Raw genomic sequence first — 6,000 nt, forward strand, 5'->3', positions numbered from 1 at the left:
GCAGTGAGGAGGTGCAGCCTCCTGCCCTGTCAGAAGGGGAGAGACACACGCACCTCCTTACATTGCTCTTTTCCCTTCTTCTATTCCTTAGAATCATCCTTAGATCACTTTCATCCAAACTGCCTTCCAATTTCAAATTCTCAACCAGTTCTCTCTATTTGTGAAAATCAAATCTAGAACAGCTTCTCGCCTTCTGTTGACAGATACAGTATGGCCCAAGGAACTGGTAGTTTTGTTTGTGGGATGGCCTATCTGTGCACAGGTGTTTTGTGGCAAGGCACACATTTTGGCCTACTGAAAGTGTTGGTCTCTCCCTTCATCAACAGTCTGCATATCACTTTGCTTCCTCAAAGAGGCCTTTAACTCTTCTTGGACATGGTAAATCTATTGAATCCAGTCAGTACCTGCCAGATTTGGGGAAGTAACACAATTGCCAGGTGAAACCCATAATTGGCCGAAAAAAAGATTTGACCCAGTGGAGTTATGGTCAGTCTTATATGTGAATTCTGTGTAGGGCAGGAGTGCAGATCAGTTGTTCTGGTGGTAAATGACGAAGCATCGTAGGTATTGTTGTAATATTTGGCTTACCCTGGCCTTCTGTCTGTGGGTGGTATGCTGAAGAGGTGTAAACGCGGACTCCAAATAGCAGGAAGGCTTCCCGCCAAAAGTGTAAGATGAACAGTGGGCCTCAATACTAAATAACATGGTCCAGGAGCCCATGAAGGCAGATTACATGTTTCTCTGGAAGCTGAGCTGTTTCTTCAGAGACTGGTAGGTGGATGCAGGGGATGAAGTGTGCCATCTTGGTAAGTTGGTCCACAACAGTCAGGATTACTGTGAGGCCAGGAAGTTTGACAATGAATGATGGCCACCCAGGGCCTTGGCAGGATCTCCAGGGGCAGGAGAAGGCCAAGTAGTTTGTGGTGGTGTGTCTTGGGGCGGATGCACAAGTAATAGGAGTCAATGTAAGTCTGTATTGTGGCTTGCATTTGAGGCCACCAGAAGAAATGGAAGACTAGGTAATAGGTTTTAAGATGACCAAAATGCCCCACTTGGGGAAAGTCATGGTACAGATGCATCACCTCTATCTGGGGAACTCCCAGTGGGACATATATGCATCCAGTCACATATATTATCCTATCCTGCATAGAGTGTTGTCCCTTTCCCCCTGCCCTTAGCTCTTCAGAAGAAATCCCCTTCCTTGAGGCCAGTTGAAGGTGATTAGATCTTGTTGAATGATGGTATTCAGGAAATTATGGGGCTTGACAATGCAGGGCAGCTCCTGGCTAGGCTTTTTCTGGGCCTGCGTGATATTCCCCCTTTCAGGATAGTGCCTCAGCCTTACCATTTTGGCCCCCAGGAGATAGGTAGTGATAAAGTCGAAGCGTTAGAAGAATGTAGCCCACCTGAATAGTCTCTGGTTCAGTGCTTTGGCCTTGCGTAGATGTTCAAGGTTTTTGTGGTCCGTATAGACCTGTACTGGACATGGAGTTCCTTCAAGGTAGTGACACCACTCTTCAAAAGCGTCTTTGATTGCCCCGAGTTCTGCATCCAAGACCTCATAATTTTGCTCTGTGGCAGTGAGTTTCCTGGAATAGTAGGTGCACAGATGTAGTAACTGTTGGGAACCGTGCCTCTGAGAGGGCACTGCCTTGATTGCCATGTTGGATGCATCAGCTTACACATCTGGGTGTACCAGGGCAGTGATGAAGGTGAGTTTGAGTTGTGCAAACACATGTTGGGCTTCAGGGGCCTGACAAATCTTCCATTTTTATGGAGGAAGGTGGTCATAGGCGCTATTTGCCCAAAGTCTGTGATAAAACACTAATGGAAATTGGTGAAGCCTAAGAAGTGTTGGAGGTCATCGCCAGCATCGCCCAGTTGTGAATGGCCTCCACCTTTTTCTGATCCATCTCAATACTTTCTGGGGGGGTAGAATAAACCCTAGGAATTCTTTGGAGGTTTGGTCAAAAACGCACTTCTCCAACTTCACGTTCAGGTTGCACTGATGCAATCTCTCTAGGATGGTTCTAACATGGTGAGTATGCTGCTTCTTCAGGAGATGGGATCATGATCCATGCCTAGAGTGAAGTGTTTTCTTTGCGTGAGCAGGCCACTTGTTTCTGAAGGCCCTTATTCTCGGCCAACAGTTGGCCGGCAGTGCATGGTTTTCAGCCTGGAGGTGGGCAACCCACTCCTGCAGTTCTGTTGCTCTTTGTAGTACCCTGGTTAATGGGAAGGCTGCTGCTTCCATTCCCCCAACTGGGGCCATTTCTGTGGGGGAGGTTAGGTGTGGGTCTATGCAAACTGTCACTACTGGAGCTTGGGAGGTCAGACATAGTGATCAGAGCGGTAGCAGTGAGAAGCCGGAAACAGACCTGAAGTCAGGAAGCAGGAGTTAGAATCAAGCATCAGACCTGGAGTCAGGAACCAGGAATCAGAGCTGGAGTCAGCACAAGGAGTCAGGAGTCTAAGAGCGATCCAAGAGGCAGGACCATTGCTACAGCTGACAGGGAAGTTTGCCTTGTTACACAGACACTTCCTAAAACTCCTCCTGGGCTTAAATAGGGTGCCTGGACCAATCAGGGCTGTAATCCAGCCTTCCAAGGCAGTACTTCCTGTGGTATTTATCTGCACAGGATCTATGTGGTAACACACGCAGGTTACCAGGGCTGCTGGGTAGTGGTATGTAGGTATTGGCCATCCTGCACCTCACAGATCCAGGGTTCCAGTCCCGTCCCCACAGAACCTCACACCCAATGCTTTTCTGCCATTTGAGTTTCCCCAACCATCTGAATCCTTGAGGGGCCTCACTCCTTGATTGTTGTTTTGGTTTGGAAGGGTACAAGAAACCTTCAGCCTAAGGGAAGGGATCTCTCTTCCAGTATTACCAATCTGCACAATTTCATTGCAAGTAATGGGGTTTTGGCCCTCACTGGTGCCAAAATCTCCCGCTGATGTAAAATGCTCTAGCTCGTTGTATTTCAGCCTTGCCTGGGCAAAACGTCCTCTGACTGGCTGCTCTTGCCTGGGAGGTGGGGAAGGCAGTCAGTCAGGGCTTCTACATGAAACAAGCAGAGCTGTCATCCCCTCTCAGGAACTGAGAGGAGATGTCAGGGAGGAGGGTGGGGGGAGAAGGAGCAGCCAACACTATTCTCACAGAGCAGAAAGGGCCCAGCAATTCAGGAAGCTCTGCCGCTTCTTCCTCCCTCCTCTTCTGCGAACAATGGGTCAGACTGTTCTCTTCTCCCTGCCCCACCATGACTGGGAAGGGGAGGAGGGGGGTAAAGAACCCCTAGCACTGCAGGAGGAGTGGAGATGCACTGAGGGACAAAGGACAGGGCTGGGGCTGCAGGTGCAGAATTAACTTCTGTGCTGGGGGATGACTAATGAGATGTGGGGCACAGAATTAATTAGAACTTTGGGGCAGCCAGCAACCCCACCTGCAGTGGGGCTGGAATCATGGAGGTCTCTGAATCTGGGAGTGCTGGCCATGCTGTCACATGCACACACCGGAGCTGGGCAGAGGGAGGTCAGAAAGGAAAACACAGTATAATCTTTGGGCCCCAAAGCGTAAGATTTTTTTTTTTTTTTTTTAGTCTCATGATTTTGGGTGGGTGGGGTCTGATTCATGCTTGTTTTAGCCTTTGGGGCTGACAATACTACTCCTCTTCTCCCTCACTGTTTTCTGTGGCAGAGTGAAATTGTCAGCCAGGGACTTCCTTGGTGTCTTCAGACTCGTTTAAAATTCTTCCTTACAATGTCTGATGTAATTCCTATGAGCTCAAAAGGGTGGAGTCAGAATGGGGGTAGCTTCACCCATCTGTGAGCCCCTGGCTTTGATGGGGCTCCCAAATAGGGAGAAATTTCTATTCCTATATAGCCACAGAAAGCTTTTGTGGGTCAGAAGCTACAGAGGCAATTTTATCAGCTAGGAGTACCTTATCTTTATAAACAGCAAACAAAAGCAGTAGCCTAATGAAACAACAATCATTGGGTTTGCTTTTTGATTAGGCCTTAATTTAACTTCTTTTCAGGTAAATTTCAAAGTAAACAAGAAAGATCGAGCCCTGCCTCTGAGCTGTTCCAACCTTTTGCATAAAGGGGTTATCCAAGGTGCATCTCACCACTCTTCAACATTTGTTTTACTTGGACAATGGCTGTGCTGCAGTCATGTAACCTGTGCACCAAAGTGTAATGTCAACCGAGTGGCCTGTCTTTGTTTGTTCTGATGAATCAAGGGCAGATACAAAATTATTAAAAGAATACTGCTCCCAAAATACCTGGGGGTGTTCCTCTCTGTTATTTTTAAAAGAATACAAATGCTACCTACGTTTTTCTGCTAAAGGTTAGAAGTGGCATTTGAAAGAGGGGTCAGTATTGGCCTTACTTTCTTACCATTGAAACCAATGGTAAAACTCCCATGTGGAGCAGAGTTAGGCCAACACAGAACACCCATGGAAAATCCTACCCTAAAGCAGCTCCAAAGCAATGGCCTGTAATATGGCCGTGGAGAAATGTGATGCAGGATCTACATGTAATTCCATATAAAGAAAGGTGTTAAAAGATTGTTAAGGTTGCATGGTTAAACCTTCAGATCAGGATATGCCAAAGTTAATCTTAACTCTCCCTTTGTGTGCACACATTATAATATCCAGTAACATTTTTGAAAGCATCTAAGTGACTTAGGAACCAAAGTATCATCGAAAGTCCATCAGCCTTAGTCTCCTAAGTGCTTGTCACTTGCTGTGGTGCAAGTAGAATTCATTTGTTACCGGTACACTGCACTAGCTAAAGAGGAGGGGGCACATGACCTCCCCACGTGACCCCTCGTGACTCCTCATGTGACCCTGCCCCCAGCCTGGGGCCCCGCGCTCTCCCTCACCCCTCCCCATGATCCATCCCATGTTACCTTGGGGGGGCGGGAGGGGGGCTGGGAGCTCTGTTCTCCTCCCGCTGTGCCAGAGACTTCTGAACCTCAGGGCTCTCCGGATCCGCAGCAGTGAAAGGAGCAGAACGTGGGGCCACCAAGTGGCCCCACACCGGCAGCTTCTCCAGCGCGGCTGTACTGCCCCCAGCCCTTAAACACAGCTGCATCTCCTGTCCTGGCCATGGTCTGTACAGCAGCCCCACTGGAGGACAGGGCTGGGGGGGCGAGGCTATGGGGTGGTACAGCCGGGCCGGAGGAGTTGCCGGCATGGGGCCACCCGACATTCAGCTCCTTTCGCTGCTGTGGTCCCCAAGAGAGCCCTGTCGTTCAGGGCTCTCCTGGGAACCGCAGTGGTGAAAGGAGCAGAATGTGGGGCCGCTCCTCCAGCGCGGTTATACCACCCCCAGCCCTGTCCTCTGGCAGGGCTGCCTATAGACTCCAGACAGGAGACACTAGACACAGCTGCGTGGAAGGGCTGGGGACAGTACAGCCACGCCAGAGGAGCTGCTGGAGTGGGGCCGCCCAGTGGGCCTACGTTCTGCTTCTCCTGTGTCTTTCCGGTATGGCGTACCAGCTATAAATAGCGTACTGGTATGGCATAATGCACTGGACTGCCCTACTTGCACTGCTGGTCACTTGTGAAAATGGGACTTTGGCAAATGTCCCATACCCCTTCATTTCAACATCTTATACTATTTCTTAAATAATATCATGCAATATTTTTATCATATTACATACATGTAGCATCTTATAATATTTGTTTTCATGCATGTATATTTATCCTATTTTCATTGCCATACTCATCCAGTCTATTTTTATTAGCTTAGCCTTTGATAAGTTTATTACAATTTTACATAATATATACAATTCACATGCAAAAAACTATGAAAATGAAGTTAAATCTGGACGTATATATCAGTAATTTAAGGGGAGAAAAAAATCATGAGAATGTTGTAATTCTTCCCAAAAACAATCATAACAAAGGAAATTCAGAGTTAGGGTTAAATGTAAAAGAAATCCAAGCATGTCAGTGTCTGGAAATGAACAGTTAAAGCACCCAGACAATCTTA

The sequence above is a fragment of the Terrapene carolina genome, unplaced genomic scaffold (assembly GCF_002925995.2).
Source record: "Terrapene carolina triunguis isolate 2854851 unplaced genomic scaffold, T_m_triunguis-2.0 Scaffold58, whole genome shotgun sequence".
Taxonomy (NCBI): Eukaryota; Metazoa; Chordata; order Testudines; family Emydidae; genus Terrapene; species Terrapene triunguis.